Source organism: Rhinoraja longicauda, chromosome 34 (genome assembly GCF_053455715.1).
Source record: "Rhinoraja longicauda isolate Sanriku21f chromosome 34, sRhiLon1.1, whole genome shotgun sequence".
NCBI lineage: Eukaryota > Metazoa > Chordata > Chondrichthyes > Rajiformes > Arhynchobatidae > Rhinoraja > Rhinoraja longicauda.
In genome coordinates this window covers 9,280,556-9,299,632 of record NC_135986.1, presented here as the reverse complement: position 1 = coordinate 9,299,632, position 19,077 = coordinate 9,280,556, and the positions used below count along the sequence as shown (strand labels likewise).

The window sequence follows — 19,077 nt, the reverse complement described above, 5'->3', positions numbered from 1 at the left end:
GTAGTGGGGAAAATGCTAGAGTCAGTTATTAAAGATGTGATAGAATCACCTTTAGAAAGTGGTGAAATCATCGGACAAAGTCAGCATGGATTTACAAAAGGTAAATCATGTCTGACGAATCTTACAGAATTTTTCGAGGATGTAACTAGTAGAGTGGATCAGGGAGAACCAGTCGATGTGTTATATCTGGACATTCAGAAAGCCTTCGACAAGGTCCCACATAGGAGATTGGTGTACAAATTTAAAGCACACGGTATTGGGGGTTCAGTGTTGAGGTGGATAGAAAATTGGTTGGCGGACAGGAAGCAAAGAGTAGGAATAAACGGGTCCTTTTCGGAATGGCAGGCAGTGACTAGTGGGGTACCGCAAGGCTCAGTGCTGGGACCCCAGTTATTTACAATATATATTAATGATTTGGACTTGGATAGATTAGGAGAATGGGCAAATGCATGGCAGATGCAGTATAATGTGGATAAATGTGAGGTTATCCACTTTGGTGGCAAGAACAGGAAAGCAGAGCATTACCTGAATGGTGGCCAATTAGGAAAAGGGGAGATGCAACGTGACCTGGGTGTCATGGTACACCAGTCATTGAAAGCAAGCGTGCAGGTGCAGCAGGCAGTGAAGAAAGCGAATGGTCTGTTAGCATTCATAGCAAGAGGATTTGAATATAGGAGCAGGGAGGTTCTGCTGCAGTTGTACAGGGCCTTGGTGAGACCGCACCTGGAGTATTATGTACAGTTTTGGTCTCCTAATCTGAGGATAGACATTCTAGCCTTAGAGGGAGTACAGAGAAGGTTCACCAGATTGATCCCTGGGATGGCAGGACTTTCATATGAAGAAAGACTGGATAGACTAGGCTTATACTCGCTGGAATTTAGAAGACTGAGGGGGGATCTTATAGAAACATATAAAATTCTTAAGGGGTTGGAGAGGCTAGATGAGGGAAGATTGTTCCCGATGTTGGGGAAGTCCAGAACCAGGGGTCACAGCTTAAGGATAAGGGGGAAGTCTTTTATGACCGAGATGAGAAAACATTTCTTCACACAGAGAATGGTGAGTCTGTGGAATTCTCTGCCACAGAAGGTAGTCGAGGCCAGTTCATTGGCTATATTTAAGAGGGAGTTAGATGTGGCCCTTGTGGCTAAAGGGATCAGGGGGTATGGAGAGAAGGCAGGAACAGGTTACTGAGCTGGATGATCAGCCATGATCATATTGAATGGCGGTGCAGGCTCGAAGGGCCGAATGGCCTACTCCTGCACCTATTTTCTATGTTTCTATACATGTTACAACTCACAGTAGGTATCCTTGGGTACTATGAGTTGTAACATGTATGTGCTTTGTTAAATTTTTTTTTAAAAAAGAACGTTACACAAGGTCTAGGCTTGAACGCGGCCTAGTTTCAAGGCTCCCGAGGACTTACAGACTAATCGAGGCCCAGGCTCTGAACCGGGCCTGGTTTTCCAGGCTCCACAGGGCCTAGGAATCCATGAAGACCCAAGGGCCAGGCGGCCTTGCTGGAGAATCACCAACAACAGATAAACAGACTGATCCAACAGCTAATTATTCGCTCCGCACGCGGGATGTGAAAACAATCCATTAAATAAACTAATTACTCAACGAGAAAATTGTTTCACTCAAAACAACCTTGTCGTACACTGGTGGAATGTTGGCCTTCATAACTAGAGGTGTTGAGTTTAGGAGCAAAGAGGTCCTTCTGCTGTTGTACAGGGCCCTAGTGAGACCGCACCTGGAGTACTGTGTGCAGTTTTGGTCTCCAAATTTGAGGGACGTCCTTACTATTGAGGGCGTGCAGCGTAGATTTACCAGGTTAATCCCCGGGATGGCGGGACTGTCGTACGAGGAAAGATTGGAAAGACCTGGCTTGTGTTCACTGGAGTTTAAAAGGATGAGAGGGGGATCTTATAGAGACGTGTAAAATTAAAAAAGGACTGGACAAGTTAGATGCAGGAAACATGTTCCCAATGTTGGGCGAGTCCAGAACCAGGGTCCACACAGTCTAAGAATAAAGGGGAGGCCATTTAAAACTGAGGTGAGGAGAAACGTTTCCAGTTGTGAATGTGTGGGATTCTCTGCCACAGAGGGCAGTGGATGCCGATTCATTGGATGGGTTTAAGAGAGAGTTAGATAGAGCTCTAGGGGCTAGTGGAATCAAGGGATATGGGGAGAAGGCAGGCACGGGTTACTGATTGTGGACGGTCAGCCGCGATCACAGTGAATGGCGGTGCTTACAGGCTCGAAGGGCCAAATGGCCTCCTCCTGCACCTGTTGTCTGTGTAAGACATTCATACTGTAGGAAAATAACTGCAGATGCTGGTACAAATCGAAGGTATCACAAACTGCTGGAGTAACTCAGTGGGTCAGGCAGCATCTGGGAGAGAGGGAATGGGTGACGTTTTGGGTCGAGACCTTCAGACTGAACCCTTCAGACCCTTCTTCAGAAGGGTCTCGACCCAAAACGTCACCCATTCCCTGTCTCCCAGATGCTGCCTGACCCACTGAGTTACTCCAGCACTCTGTGAAACGTCACCTATCCATGTTCTCCACAGATGCTGCCTGACCCGCTGAGTTACTCCAGCACTCTGTGATACCTTCGATTTGTACCAGCATCTGCAGTTATTTTCCTACACAAGGATTATTAATTATTTAATTATTAGATGGACCTGCAGTGCAGCGGATGACCACACGGTGGGAGTGTTGACCACAAAGTGGCCCGGCCTGCAGTGCAGCGCATCACCACACGGTGGGAGTGTTGACCACAACGTGGACGGGCCTGCACTGCAGCGGATCACCACACGGTGGGAGTGTTGACCACAACGTGGACGGGCCTGCACTGCAGCGGATCACCACACGGTGGGAGTGTTGACCACAAAGTGGCCGGGCCCGCAGTTCCACACAACATTACTTACACATGGACATCCAGAACTCATTCAGAAGTCTATTAATAGTTATAGAAATCAGACATTTCATTCATTCCCCCCCCCACCCACCCCACCCCACCCCACCCCCACCCACAAAAGGAAGCATGCAGGTACAGCAGGCAGTGAAGAAAGCCAATGGAATATTGGCCTTCATAACAAGAGGAGTTGAGTATAGGAGCAAAGAGGTCCTTCTGCAGTTGTACCGGGCCCTAGTGAGACCGCACCTGGAGTACTGTGTGCAGTTTTGGTCTCCAAATTTGAGGAAGGATATTCTTGCTATTGAGGGCGTGCAGCGTAGGTTTACTAGGTTAATTCCCGGAATGGCGGGACTGTCATATGTTGAAAGACTGGAGCGACTAGGCTTGTATACACTGGAATTTAGAAGGATGAGAGGGGATGTTATCGAAACGTATAAGATTATTAAGGGGTTGGACACATTAGAGGCAGGAAACATGTTCCCAATGTTGGGGGAGTCCAGACCCAAGGGCCACAGTTTAAGAATAAGAGGTAGGTCATTTGGAACGGAGATGAGGAAAACGTTTTCACTCAGAGAGTTGTAAATCTGCGGAATTCTCCGCCTCAGAAGGCAGTGGAGGACAATTCTCTGAATACATTCAAGAGAGAGCTGGATAGAGCTCTTAAGGATAGCGGAGTCAGGGGGTATGGGGAGAAGGCAGGAACGGGGTACTGATTGAGAATGATCAGCCATGATCACATTGAATGGCGGTGCGTACAGGCTCGAAGGGCCGAATGGCCTCCTCCTGCACCTGTTGTCTATTGTCTAGCAACCCCACCTAGCAACCCCACCCAGCAACCCCACCTAGCAACCCCACCTAGCAACCCCACCTAGCGGGTCGGGCAGCATTTCGGGAGAGAAGGAACGGGTGACGCTTTGGGTCGAGACCCTTCTTCAGACTGAGAGTCGGGGGGGGGGGTGGTACAGAGATAAGGAAGTGAAAGGTGTGAAAGGAGGACAAAGGGGATGGAGATCAAGGAAAGTGTAGAATGGATCAGTTAGCTGGGAGAAGGTAACAACAAAGCAACAGTGGTCGGACGGACACAGTCAGACTGGTGGGAGAACTGGGAAGGGGGAGGGATGGAGAGAGAGGGGAAGCAAGGGTTACTTGAAGTTAACTTAAGGGTTACTAGAGAAGTACAAATTGACAAGGGAGAGTCAGTGGATGTGGTGTACCTCGACTTTCAGAAAGCCTTCGACAAGGTCCCACATAGGAGATTAGTGGGCAAAATTAGGGCACATGGTATTGGGGGTAGGGTACTGACATGGATAGAAAATTGGTTGACAGACAGAAAGCAAAGAGTGGGGATAAATGGGTCCCTTTCGGAATGGCAGGCAGTGACCAGTGGGGTACCGCAAGGTTTGGTGCTGGGACCCCAGCTATTTACGATATACATTAATGACTTAGACGAAGGGATTAAAAGTACCATTAGCAAATTTGCAGATGATACTAAGCTGGGGGGTAGTGTGAATTGTGAGGAAGATGCAATAAGGCTGCAGGGTGACTTGGACAGGTTGTGTGAGTGGGCGGATACATGGCAGATGCAGTTTAATGTAGATAAGTGTGAGGTTATTCACTTTGGAAGTAAGAATAGAAAGGCAGATTATTATCTGAATGGTGTCAAGTTAGGAGGAGGGGGAGTTCAACGAGATCTGGGTGTCCTAGTGCATCAGTCAATGAAAGGAAGCATGCAGGTACAGCAGGCAGTGAAGAAAGCCAATGGAATGTTGGCCTTCGTAACAAGAGGAGTTGAGTATAGGAGCAAAGAGGTCCTTCTACAGTTGTACCGGGCCCTGGTGAGACCGCACCTGGAGTACTGTGTGCAGTTTTGGTCTCCAAATTTGAGGAAGGATATTCTTGCTATGGAGGGCGTGCAGCGTAGGTTCACTAGGTTAATTCCCGGAATGGCGGGACTGTCGTATGTTGAAAGGCTGGAGCGATTGGGCTTGTATACACTGGAATTTAGAAGGATGAGGGGGGATCTTATTGAAACATATAAGATAATTAGGGGATTGGACACATTAGAGGCAGATAACATGTTCCCAATGTTGGGGGAGTCCAGAACAAGGGGCCACAGTTTAAGAATAAGGGGTAGGCCATTTAGAACGGAGATGAGGAAGAACTTTTTCAGTCAGAGAGTGGTGAAGGTGTGGAATTCTCTGCCTCAGAAGGCAGTGGAGGCCAGTTCGTTGGATGCTTTCAAGAGAGAGCTGGATAGAGCTCTTAAGGATAGCGGAGTGAGGGGGTATGGGGAGAAGGCAGGAACGGGGTACTGATTGAGAGTGATCAGCCATGATCGCATTGAATGGCGGTGCTGGCTCGAAGGTCTGAATGGCCTACTCCTGCACCTATTGTCTATTGTCTAAGTCAATGTTCGTACCGCTGGGGTGTAAACTACCCAAGCGAAATACGAGGTGCTGTTCCTCCAATTTGCGCTGGGCCTCACTCTGACAATGGAGGAGGCCCAGGACAGAAAGGTCAGCGTGGGAGTGGGAGGTGAAGTGCTGAGCCACCGGGGGATCAGGTTGGTCAGGCTCAGCCACCGGGAGATCAGCCTGCGCTTGGTCTCGCCAATGCACAGGAATACCTATCCACGTGCTGCCTGACCCGTGGAGTTACCCCAGCACTTTGTGTCCTTTTGTGTATTGACCAGTGTGTGCAGGTCCTTGTTTCTGCATTCTCTGGCATCGCCTGCTAAGCTTTGTCCTGTACCCACCTCTTCCAGCTTCCCCCCTCCCCCCCACACTCCGTCACTCTGAAGAGGGGTCACGACCCCAAACATCACCGGTCCACCTCCTCTCCACAGATACTGCCCGTCCCAATGAGTAACTCCACCACTTTGAGCTTTATCACCTCAAACAACACAACCCTCAGCTGAACTGCTCAATAACAGCACAGTTATTCCTCATTGAGGCAGGTAAACAGGCCCTTCGGCCCACCGAGTCCGTGCCGACCCAGCGATCACCCGTTCACACCAGTTCTACGTCACCCCGCTTTTCCACCCACTCAATTCCACAGATTCACCACCCTCGGACTGAAGAAATTCCTCCTCATCTCCTTCCTAAAAGTACGTCCTTTAATTCTGAGGCTGTGCCCTCTGGTCCTAGACTCTCCCACTAGTGGAAACATCCTCTCCACATCCACTCTATCCAGGTCTTTGGGAGGAATCCGGAGCACCTGGGGGAAACCCACGAGATCTGGGGAGAACTTGCAAAACCCACACAAAAGACAGCACCTTCCATACGATAGACAATAGACAATAGGTGCAGAAAGAGGCCATTCGGCCCTTCGAGCCAGCACCGCCATTCAATGTGATCATGGCTGATCATCCACAATCGGTACCCCGTTCCTGCCTTCTCCCCATACCCCCTGACTCCGCTATCCTTAAGAGCTCTATCCAGCTCTCTCTTGAATGCATCCAGAGAATCGGCCTCCACTGCCTTCTGAGGCAGAGAATTCCACAGATTCACAACTCCCTGACTGAAAAAGTTTTTCCTCATCTCAGTTCTAAATGGCCGACCCCTTATTCTTAAACTGTGACCCCTGGTTCTGGACTCCCCCAACATTGGGAACATGTTTCCTGCCTCTAACGTGTCCAACCCCTTAAGAATTTATACTAAGGGAAAAGCAACAAGACACACAGCCACATAAAATAACATTTCCCATAGACATCCCCCACAGCGGATTCCACATTCCTCACTGTGATGGAAGGTAATAAAGTCCAGCATCTTCCTCTTTGTTCACATCTCCGTCGAGGTCAGAGATTGAAACAAGTTTCCCCCAACTCCCCTTCCCCCCACATAAAACAAACCGAGAAACACTAAAACACACTTTAATACAAATCTAAAATAATTTAAAAAACAGTAGGAAGGACAGACAGACAATTGTCGAGGCGGCCGGTCATGGTGGCGCCACCCGGTGGATTCCCCCGTCATGCTTCTAAACTCCAGCGAGTGCAGGCCCAGTGCCGACAAACGCTCATCGTATGTGAACCCACCCATTCGTGGGATCGTTCACGTAAACCTCCTCTGGGCCCTCTCTGTGCACTGGATTTGGGCCGGAGAAGCGGTCAGCATCTGCTGTGGGTTCTGCGGTGTAACAGTGAGCACTCTGGACTCTGGCTCCAGCGATCCCGGTTCGAATCTCGGTGGAGCCTCAAGAGTTTAGTTTAGTTTCAGTTGAGCTCAGAGGCTCGAGACAGAATCAGGCCCTTCAGCCCACCAGGTCCAGACCGACCAGCGAACCCCGTACACTAACACTACCCTATTCACGTGGGACAACTTACAGCTTTAACGGTTTATTAACCTGCAAACCCACACGTATTTGGAGTGTGGGAGAAAAACAGAGATCTCGGAGAAAACTCACGTGAGTCACGGGGAGAACGTGCAAACTCCGTACAGACAGCGCCCGCAGTCAGGATCGAACCCGGGTCTCTGGCGCTGTGAGGCCGCAACTCTACCGCTGCGCCACAGTGCCAACAACAGCAATACTAGTGACATGGAAATGCAGGGAATGGAGGGATATGGATCACATAGAAACACAGGTGCACGAGTAGGTCCTTCGAGCCTGTACGCACCGCCATTCAATATGATCACGGCTGATCATCCACAATCAGTACCCCGTTCCTGCTTTCTCCCCATACCCCTTGATTCCGTTAGCCCTTAAAGCTAAATCTAACTCTCTCTTGAAAACATCCAGTGAATTGGCCTCCACTGGCTTCTGTGGCAGAGAATTCCACAGATTCACAACTCTCTGAGTTAAGAAGTTTTTCCTCATCTCCGTTCTAAATGGCCGACCCCTTATTCTTAAACTGTGGCCCCAACATCGGGAACATGTTTCCTGCATCTAGCCTGTCCAGTCCCTTAAGAATTTATACTAAGTGAAAAGCAACAAGACACACAGCCACATAAAATAAAATGTCCCATAGACATCCACCGCAGTGGATTCCACATTCCTCACTGTGATGGAAGGTAATAAAGTCCAATCAACTTCCTCTTTGATCACCCGCGGTCGGGGCTGTTGAACCGTCTGCAGTCGCCGCTGCCGACTGTCCGAGGCCCTCGCGTCGGGGCGATCGAAACTCCCCGTGTCGGGGCGGTTGAAACTCTCTCCGCGGCACGGAGCTCCCGAGTCAGCCTCTTCTCACCAGAGACCGCGAGGCTTCACGGCGTTAAAGTCCGCAGGCCCCGCGGTTGGAGCTCTCCGCAGTCGATCCCCAGCAAAGGGTCGCCAGATCCGCGATGTTAAAGTCCGAGGCACAAAGCGCCGGGCCGGTCTCCGGGAAAGGCCGCCAACTCCTCGATGTTAGGCCGCAGTGAGGACGGAGGTACGACATGGAGAAACATCACATCTCCGTCGAGGTCAGAGATTGAAACAAGTTTCCCCCAACTCCCCCTCCCCCCCACATAAAACAAACCCAAAAACACTAAAACATACTTTAACACAAATCTAAAATAATAAAAAACAGTAGAAAGGACAGACAGACAGTTGGAGAGACGGCCGGTGAAGGTGGCGCCACCCGGTGGATTCCCCCTCATGATTCTAAACTCCAGTGAGTACAGGCCCAGTGCCGACAAACGCCCATCGTATGTGAACCCACCCATTCGTGCCCCACCCATTCGTGAACCCACCCACTTGCCTTTGTTCTTCTCCCCCCCCCCCCCGCCGGTCCTCCAGCGGTTGGCTCCGGAGATCACCGGTCAGATGGACGCCATTTTGGGAAACAGGCCTTTGGAAAGGAGAGACTCCTGGACCAAGGGAAGGCATGATGGGAAGGTGCTTCCACTGACCCCTCTTCCCCAACACTTAATTGGGCGGTCACGATGGCACAGCGGTAGAGTTGCTGCCTTACAGCGAATGCAGTAAGGACGCTCGGGTTCGAAGATGACCATGACTTCTCTTTCAATCTTATTATTTCGGCCGCTGATTGGGATCGCCGCCAGCCAGCCGCGGTGTACATGATGGCCAAGGTTGAAGTCATGACTTGCGCTTGACTTGGGTTTAAGTGAGGGGGAGTTATTGCACAGATCGTCGGCCTCACTCTCTCGTCCCGGCCTATCGGGCCCCAGCAGCAAGACATAGTCGAGACGGCTGAGGACAGGTCGGGATGCACTGGATGGTCAGACGTGTCCTACGTATCGCACTCTGCCCTGTTTGCGCTCCACGGCGATTTGCTGGGATCGTCTTTCTGTCTCTCTTGCTATCCACTTTGCTGCTGTAACACTGTAAATTTCTCCGGTGTGGGATAAATAAAGGAATATATTTTTATTATTATTATCCCTTGTGTCCTTGTGATATAAAGATTCTGCCCATATATACTGACAATCTTCTGACAATACAGTGTTTTATTTCTTAAAATCTAAAGATTCTTCCCACTGATCGATCATGTAGTATTTATATAATGAAAAGTTAAAGATTCTGCCCACTGATCGATCGATCAAGGGCGGCACGGTGGCGCAGCGGTAGAGTTGCTGCCTTACAGCGAATGCAGCGCTGGAGACTCAGGTTCGATCCTGACTACGGGTGCCGTCTGTACGGAGTTTGTACGTTCTCCCCGTGACCTGCGTGGGTTTTCTCCGAGATATTCGGTTTCCTCCCACACTCCAAAGACGTACAGGTATGTAGGTTAATTGACTGGGTAAAATGTAAAAATTGTCCCTAGTGTGTGTAGGATAGTGTTAATGTGCGGGGATCGCTGGGCGGCACGGACTTGGTGGGCCGAAAAGGCCTGTTTCCGCGCTGTATCTGAAATATGAAAATAAATAAATAATAATAAATATGTTGTGTTTTTATCATTAAAAGTTAAAGATTCTACAGGCTGACAATATACAGTGTTTTTGAAATTAAAAGTTAAAGATTCTGCACGCTGATAATGTAGTGGGTTTTTTAATTAAGAGTTAAAAATTCTGCAGACTGACGATATACATATCTTTTTGAAATTAAAATTTAAAGACTCTGCAGACGAACAATAACAGTGTTAATGAAATAGTGTTTTATGAAATTAGATGTTTAAGATTCTGCAGTCAATATACAGTGTTTTGGAAACTAAAATGTAAACACTGCAGACTGACAATACGATAATACTCAAAAACTACTGTTTACTAGGTTAATTCCCGGAATGGCGAGACTCATATGTTGAAAGACTGGAGCGACTAGGCTTGTATACACTGGAATTTAGAAGGATGAGAGGGGATCTTATCGAAACATATAAGATTATTAAGGGATTGGACACGTTAGAGGCAGGAAACATGTTCCCAATGTTGGGGGAGTCCAGAACCAGGGGCCACACAGTTTAAGAATAAGGGGTAGGCCATTTGGAACGGAGACGAGGAAAAACTTTTCCAGTCAGAGTTGTGAATCTGTGGAATTCTCTGCCTCAGAAGGCAGTGGAGGCCAATTCTCTGAATGCATTCAAGAGAGAGCTAGATAGAGCTCTTAAGGATAGCGGAGTCAGGGGGTATGGGGAGAAGGCAGGAACGGGGAAGGGTCTGGACCCGAAACGTCACCCATTCCTTCTCTCCTGAGATGCTGCTTGTCCGGCTGAGGAGTTACTCGATTTGTACCAGCATCTGCAGTTATTTACTTACAGCTCCTGTCACAGAGTCACAAGTCAATTTTATTTGTATACCACATTTAGGAGCTTCTGGGAATAAATCGTGACCAGGGACCCCCCCTCCCCCCCTGTGTGGGATATGTGGGAATGCGGCGTCACCCTGGGTGAAAGGAGCGTCGCTGCGAGTAAAGGGCATAACTTACCTGGAGCATCTCGGAATAAATGGTGACAAGTACCCCCCCCCCCCTGTGATGCTGCTGGAAGGTCATCAACTCGGTGAAAGACGCCCTTTGGTCTGCCCGATCCTTGTTGACCTCCCAGCGGAGCGAGCTGTCCGTCAAGGAATGTTGCCGACTGGCCCACTGCAGACTGCAGGAGTACGTGCTGAGGGACGCTCTGAAGCTCGGTGCAGCCAACGCCAAGGCCCTGTGGGGGAGGACCACAGTCTAGGGTCCTTCCGCTGCTGGACATGGGGGGCAGGGTGTGGTGGAGAGAGACGCCCCTCCAAATAAGGGATATGTATGTAAATGTATGTAAATGTCTAAGTAAATGCCTGTATTGAATATGTAACCTCCGGAAATGTCGGATGGGTTTGTTTAAAAAAGATGTTTTGTAAATGATATTTATTACTTGAATAAAGTATTTTTGGATAAAAAAAATAAAAAAAAGATTATGTGGGAATTATGTGGCAGCCGTGCTCACTGCAGCCTAGAACGGACGCGCTGCTGTAATGGGTGCTGGTTCTGTCTTTATATTGTAAACCAGGGGAGAGCGTGAACGCTGTCCCCCACTACCACAAATTTTGCAGTCGAGTATCCCCCATTTGGGGACATCGCAGGCGTCAGCACACCCGAAGTGCAATGGGATAGCCTCGTCCTGGGAAAACCTTTTTTTTTTCTTTTTTTTTATATCAAAAAATACTTCATTCAAGTAATAAATATCATTTACAAAACATATTTTTTAAAACAAACCCATCCGACATTTCCGGAGGTTACACATTCAATACAGGCATTTACTTAGACATTTACTTACATTTACATACATTTACCCAGTATCCCTTATTTGGAGGGGCGTCTCTCTCCACCACACCCTGCCCCCCCATGTCCAGCAGCGGAAGGACCCTAGACTGTGGTCCTCCCCCACAGGGCCTTGGCATTGGCTGCACCAAGCTTCAGTGCGTCCCTCAGCACGTACTCCTGCAGTCTGCAGTGGGCCAGTCGGCAACATTCCTTGACGGACAGCTCGCTCCGCTGGGAGGTCAACAAGGATCGGGCAGACCAAAGAGCGTCTTTCACCGAGTTGATGACCTTCCAGCAGCACTCGATGTCAGTCTCCGAATGCGTCCCTGGGAACAGTCCGTAGAGCACAGAGTCCTCTGTGACGGAGCTGCTCGGAATGAATCGTGACAGGGACCCCTGCAGACCTCTCCAGACTCTCTTGGCAAATCCACACTCTTTGAAGAGGTGGGCCACCATTTCCTCTCCGTAGCAGCCGTCCCGAGGGCAGCGTGCGCTGGTAGTGAGGTTCCGGCGGTGCAGGAAGGATCTGACTGGGAGGGCTCCCCTCACCGCCAGCCAAGCCAGGTCTTGGTGCTTGTTGGTGAGTACTGGCGATGAGGCATTTTGCCAGACAAGCTGGGCTGTCTGTTCTGGGAACCACGCCACAGGATCCATGGAGTCATTCCCCTGCAGTGCCTGCAGGACGTTCCCTGCTGACCACTGCCCGATGGACTTGTGGTCAAAGGTGTTGGTCCGGAAGAACCTGTCCACAAACGACAGATGGTTCGGCAATGTCCAGCTGACTGGCACATTGCGTGGCATCTGCGCCAGGCCCATCCTTCGCAACACCGGGGACAGGTAGAACCTCAGCAGGTAGTGGCATTTGGTGCCCACGTGCCTTGGCTCTATGCTCCGCCTGATGCAGCCACACACGAAGGTGGCCATCAGAATGAGGGCGGCGTTGGGCACGTCTTTACCCCCGTTGTCTGCCGACTTGTGCATTGTGGCTCGTCGCACCCGGTCCATCGCCGACCCCCAGATGAAGCGGAAGACGGCCCGGGTGATCCCCGTGGCGTAGGAGGGAGGGACGGGCCACACTTGCGCCAAGTACAGCAGCCCCGAGAGCACCTCACACCTGATGACCAGGTTTTTCCCCGTGATGGAGAGGGAGCGCTGCTTCCACAGCTCCAGCTTCTTCCCCACCTTGGCTATCCGCTCCAGCCAATTTTTGTTACATGCCTCAGCCTTCCCGAACCAGATCCCCAGCACCTTCAGGAAGTCAGGCTTGATGGTGAAGGGGATGGAAGATCGGTCGGGCCAGTTGCCAAAGAGCATGGCCTCGCTCTTCCTGCGGTTTACCCTGGCCCCCGTGGCCAACTCAAACTGGTCGCAGACGCTGATCAGTCTGCGGACCGACCCTGGATCCGAGCAGAAGACGGCGACATCGTCCATGTACAGGGAGGCCTTGACCTGAGTGCCCCCACTGCCTGGCAATGTCACTCCTCTTATGCTCGCATCCTTCCTGATGGATTCGGCAAAGGGTTCAATGCAACAGACGAACAAGACAGGGGAGAGAGGGCAACCCTGCCTGACTCCAGACCTGACAGGGAAGCTGTCTGATTCCCACCCATTAATTTGGACTGCACTACAGATATCGGTGTAGAGCAGTTGTATCCACTTCCTGATTCCCTCCCCAAAGCCCATTTTGGAGAGCACGTCCCTCATGTACGTGTGCGATATCCTGTCGAAGGCCTTCTCCTGGTCCAAGCTGACCAGGCAGGCATCCACCCGTCTGTCCTGCACGTAGGCAATGGTATCTCTCAGCAGCACCGGGCTGTCTGAGATTTTCCTGCCAGGTACAGCACAGGTTTGGTCCGGGTGGATCACCCGTCCCAGAGCAGACTTGACCCGGTTGGCGATGGCCTTAGACAGGATCTTGTAGTCTACATTCAACAATGTGATGGGTCTCCAATTCCTTAAGTCATTCATCTCCCCCTTCTGCTTGTAGATCAGGGTGATGTTGCCCTTCCTCATAGAGTCTGACATGCTGCCGGCTAGAAGTATATCGTTGTACACTTCCAGCAGGTCCGGGCCCACCCAGTCCCACAGAGCCGAGTACAACTCTGCCGGTAAGCCATCGCCTCCGGGAGTTTTACTCGAGTCAAAGGAACGGATGGAGCCAGTCAGCTCCTCCAGGGTCAGTGATTGGTCCAGACTCTCCCGCTTGCTGTCGTCCAAGACTTCCGTGATGGAGGACAGGAAGTTCTGGGAGGCGGTGCTGTCTGTGGTCTTTACATCGTACAGATCCTTATAAAAGGATCTGCAGATCTTCAGCATGTCTGTCTGCGAGGATGTTACCGAGCCGTCCTCCTCCCTAAGGCTTTTGATCACAGAGCTCCCCCTGTGAACCTTATGGAAGAAGTAACGTGAGCACGTCTCATCCTGCTCAACATGGCGGACCCTGGACCGGAAGATGATCTTGGAGGATTCAGAGGTAAAGAGCCGAGCTTGCCGGCCCTTCAACTCTCTCAGTTCCTCCCTCACATCCACCCCTCTCCTCTGCAGAAGGAGTAGCTGCTGCAAATCTGTCTGGAGTTGACACAGTTCCCTCTTACCCTGTCTTGCTCTCCGAACACCTTTGGAGACGAAGAACTTCTTGATGTTCTCCTTTGTTGCCTCCCACCAGAGTGTCTGGGAGTCAAAGAGGGGCCTCACAGTTCTCCAACATGCGTAGTCCCTCTTTAGCTCCTTAACGTTCTCCGGGGTCAACAGCTCCACGTTTAGCTTCCACGTCCCTCTGCCCGCCTTCCGGTCCTCCTGTAGGTGACAGGTGGCCTGAAGGAGGCAGTGGTCAGAGAAGAACACCGGCGCGAGGTTGGTGTGTCTGACCGTGACGGCCCTCGATGTGAAGAGGAAGTCTATCCGGGACTGGGCTGAACCGTTCGGTCCTGCCCAGGTGAACCGTGGCTGGACTCCGCCTGCAGGGTCACTGAAGGCGTCGCGCAGCTTTGCATCTTTGACCGTTTCCACCAGGAGTTTGGAGGTGCCGTCCAGTCTGTGGTTGGCACTGCCGGATCGTCCAGCTGCATCGATGATGCAGTTGAAGTCACCGGCCAGAACGAGCGGTCTAGACGTGGCCAGCAGCGGTGGGAGTTGCTGGAGGACGGCCACCCGCTCGCTCCACCTGGGTGAGGCATACACATTAATCAGCCGGAGCGGAGAACCACGGTACATTACATCCACCACCAAGAGACGACCCCCCACCACCTCCCTTACCTCAGTGATGGTGAAGCCCCCTCCCCGCAGCAAGATCCCCAGACCGGACGCACGACAATCATTTCCCCCCGACCATACCGACAGTCCGTGGGGCCACCATCGCGACCACCTCCGATAGCAGCGAAGGTGTGGCAGCCCGCACTCCTGTAAAAAAGTCACATCCGCCTTTACCTTGGCCAGGTACTGCAAGGCGGTTACACATCGCGCAGTGCTCTTCACACTGCGCACGTTTAAGGATGCCAGTTTCATCTCCATTGTCCTTTAGTGTCCCAGGCGATCCTCCCGCATGCCAATCATCTGGCTGAGTTCCTGCACATTTTTGTCGCACAGGTAGTGGTACAGGTTGGTGGCTTCCTCAGCACAGGGTGTATTTTCTGGCGAGGCCACTGCGCTGCTCCCAGTTTCCTGGAGCTGGGGCCCATTGGCCACTGCACTGCTCCCGGTCTCCCGGAGCTGGAGCCCATTTGCCACTGCACTGCTCCCGGTCTCCCAGAGCTGGGGCCCATTGGCCATTGTGCCGCTCCCGGTCTCCCGGAGCAGGGGCCAATTGGCCGTTGTGCCGCTCACGGTCTCCCGGAGCAGGGGCCCATTGGCCGTTGTGCCGCTCACGGTCTCCTGGGGCTGGGGCCCATTGGCCGTTGTGCCGCTCACGGTCTCCTGGGGCTGGGGCCCATTGGCACTGCTCCCAGTCTCCTGGGGCTGGGGGGGCAACAGACACGTTCTTTCTCTTACCTTCCTCCTCCCCCGTTTTCTTCCTCTGCCTCTGTTGCCGGCTCTTCCTGGTCGTCTCATCCTCCGATGCGGAGAGGCTGCTGGCCTCGTCCTGGGAGAGGACTCTTTTTTGGGACTTGCTTGCCCCCTCCGCCTTTTTCTCCGTGCGCACAGCCTTCAATGTTTTCCTCGATTTTACCAACTGCCATTCCTCCTCTTCCTGTTCCCCCTCTTCCATCGACTCACCCTCGTGGGCAGGGGCCTGGGGGGCTCTGTCCTGCGGTTGGGGGCTCCTGGTGGTCGCGTTGTCATCGCCCCTGCTCTCCTTTCCTTTTTGGGCTTTTGCCGTGGTAGGAGGCGTCTCGTCCACCCTGGGTGTGCTGGCAGCGGCCCCTCTTATCGCCTGTGCATAAGTGCTTGCTCTTTTAGGGCAGGCCCTGTAAAGGTGGCCTGCCTCCCCACACAGGTTGCAGCTCTTACTCTCTTTACAATCCCTTGTCTCGTGGCCTTCTAACTTGCAGTTTCTGCAGATGACTGTCCTGCATTCTGCCGCCACGTGCCCAGGTTTGTTGCATTTCCCCGGCCTTGAATCCACAGGCCTCCAGCAGCACCTTCTTGATGAAGAGATCCCTTGAGAAAGGGTTCCCCTCCTTGAGGTCCTTCACCGATACTCGCAGGGTATTCCGGATACCCTGCCCTCCAGCTCCACTTGCTGCTGCCATCCCACCTGGATAAGGGTGTTAGGTTGGTTACCCAACCAGCATGGATCCACCCCTAAACCAGACACGTGCTCCTGAACGGACGCGCTGCTGTAATGGGTGCTGGTTCTGTCTCTGTCTTTATATTGTAAGCCAGGGGAGAGCGCGAACGCAGTCCCCCACTACCACAAATTTTGCAGTCGAGTATCCCGCATTTGGGGACATCGCAGGCGTCAGCACACCCGAAGTGCAATGGGATAGCCTCGTCCTGGGAAAACCTCCTGAGTGATCAAGGTATCTCCCCTGCCAGGTAAGTATGCCCTTGACTGGCAGCGACGCGCATCCAAGCTCCGCCGCTACTCCTTTCACCCAGGGTGACGCCGCATTTCCAAGCCCCATTTCCACACATCCCACTCCGATCCATCAACAAAACACCCGCTTCACGCTTCGCTTCCACTGTCTTTGATCGACGACCACAGTTGTGAGGGTCGCCCGTCGGCCTCCTTATTTGCATATCTTCCTAATATGGTAGCGACGCCGCTATTCGTCGGCTGAGCTGCCGCCTCTGGCTGGGCCGCAGGGTGTCGCTGTGGGCGGCAGGCGGAGAAAGCCAGGTTGCAGATGCTGCAAAACCCGGAAAATGCAGGAAGAACTTAGGCAGTCAGGCAGCATCTGGGGAAAGAGAAACTAAAGTCAATGTCTCAGAGGGCCCTTTCTCAGAACCGACCGAAACTTTGACTGCTTTCTCTTCCTGCGGACTTGGGTGACTTGGCGATTAATCTGTGGAATTCATTGGGTGACTTGGTGATTAATCTGTGGAATTCATTGCCACAGACAGTGGTGGAGGCCAAGTCAGTGGGCACTTTTAAGGTGGAGATTGATAGATTCTTAATGAGCACAGGCATCAAAGGTTACGGGGAGAAGGCAGGAGAATGGGGTTGTGAGGGAAAGATAGATCAGCCATGTGGAGCAGACTCGGTGGGCCGAATGGCCTAATCCTGGTTCCTATGTTTTATGAACTTATGGACTTTATTTTGTTTGTGAGATACAACAGGCCCTTCGGCCCACCGAATCCGCACCGACCAGCGATCCCCACACACTATCCTACACACACTAGGGACAATTTACATTGCTACCAAGCCAACCTACAAATCGTGTAGGAAGGAACTGCAGATGATGGTTTAAACCGAAGAAAGGCTCAAAAAGTTGGAGTAACTCAGCGGGGGTCAGGCAGCAACTCTGGAGAGAAGGAATGGGTGATGTTTCTGGTCGAGACCCTTCTTCAGCCAGTCTGAGCTATAAACCAGTACATCTTTGGAGTGTGGGTGGAAACCAAAGATCTCAGAGAAAACACACGCAGGTCACGGGGAGAAAGTACAAACGAGCACAGGAGCAACATTATGTCGCAAGGAACTGGATATTCCCTTGTTCAGATTCAGAACAATATCTGTGGCCATCATGATGCCAACTCAAGAGTCAAAAGGTGTTTTAATGTCCTACGTCCCAAAACGGAACAACAATTTTTTTACTTGCAGCAACACTGGCACCCAGTAGATGGCGATCATAAACAGCAAAAATGAGTTCAATAAATTGAAGCCACTACGAGTTACATAAAGGGGCGAGTCCATAATACCAGGAGACTACGTGCTGAAATCTCTCCTCAGAATAATCGAGGTTAGCTTATGATGAAAGTGCACCTGGTGATCATCTGTCTTAAAGCCTTGCTGAGTCAAAGTATGATGGAGGAAAGAACGTGCAGGCCGGACCAACCGAACCACGTTCACCACCTGTGCCAAGGAGATGTACTCTAAAAGAATGGAAGGTCAGCCGACTGAAGGCCTGCATTGGGCTTTTAGGGCATCTTCACCTTTTGTGACTGTTGGAAGGACCGTCATCATAAAATCTTACCTTGTTATTGGACTAAGTGTAAATTTGATGATGTATGTCCAAGTGCGGGTGGTTGGATTCCCATAGAACTATGTCGGGTCTCTCCACTACAATACGTGATCTCGTTTCTTGGAGAGGTCCCAAGAGGTAACTTATTTCCCCGAGCTCACTCAGCTATGTAGTCCCCACAGTCAGTTGTTTGCTACCCACCCGTGACCTCAGTACAGGCATTATTCAGCATGACCAGAATGATTTAATGGATGGGGATCGATCTGGGGCCTTGTGTGGCACTATGGGAGTATTATTGTAATAATTATAATTATTACTTTACTGCAGTATTGCTGTACGCCATGTATTCGCAATTGCTGCGCTCCTAGCTTCGTTATCTAATCCACGCTTTAAGTTAGAGTTGTGATTATGGAATAATCAAAGGGGGGAATGTAAGAGGTAATTAACTGGAAACCATTTTGTGTTAACTGGAAACCATTTTGTGCTAACTGTGGCATACATTTTAAAGTTGAAAATGCTCTTTTAGCTGAATATGTTCCCGTTTGAAGTCTGTCTTCACAGTACCAGACACCTACATGGTAAGAAGTTGTTCTCAGTGTTTAGAAGTTGTTCAGTTATGGTTTATCAAGGACTGGATGTTCCAATACTCCGAGCCAGATCCATTGGTGCTTCCTTATCACACAATGGTGGCCTCGTTGGCATGCTATTCCCTTGTACTCCTGTCTGACTCTCTAACACAATTAAAGGAACTCTACTATGTATCTGCTGAGACTGCTTTATGCTATGTAACCATGGAAATTTACTGCATGTGCTTTATGCTGCTTTTAACTGTATAAATACCGACTGTAATCTGTGTATTCTTTGAGAGGACAGAAGCAGGTGCTTGAGTGAACAACAATGCGCTCAGGTCTCTGTGTCTTCTCCCACCTTGGTGTAAAAGTAAAAGGTCTTGTGTTCTTTGAATTATTTCATAGATAGATCTAGCTG

General features: G+C 50.9%; 1 non-coding gene and 1 pseudogene across 1 annotated transcript; both read right to left on the bottom strand.

Annotated features, from left to right (window-relative positions):
- Positions 1-11,273: 11,273 nt before the first annotated feature.
- On the bottom strand, positions 11,274-11,449 carry LOC144609746 (U1 spliceosomal RNA; annotated as a pseudogene).
- A 4,899-nt stretch (positions 11,450-16,348) lies between these two features.
- On the bottom strand, positions 16,349-16,512 carry LOC144609778 (U1 spliceosomal RNA). Its single transcript, XR_013549372.1, has one exon. It is a non-coding gene; the product is annotated as a U1 spliceosomal RNA (small nuclear RNA).
- Between the last annotated feature and the right edge of the window lie 2,565 nt (positions 16,513-19,077).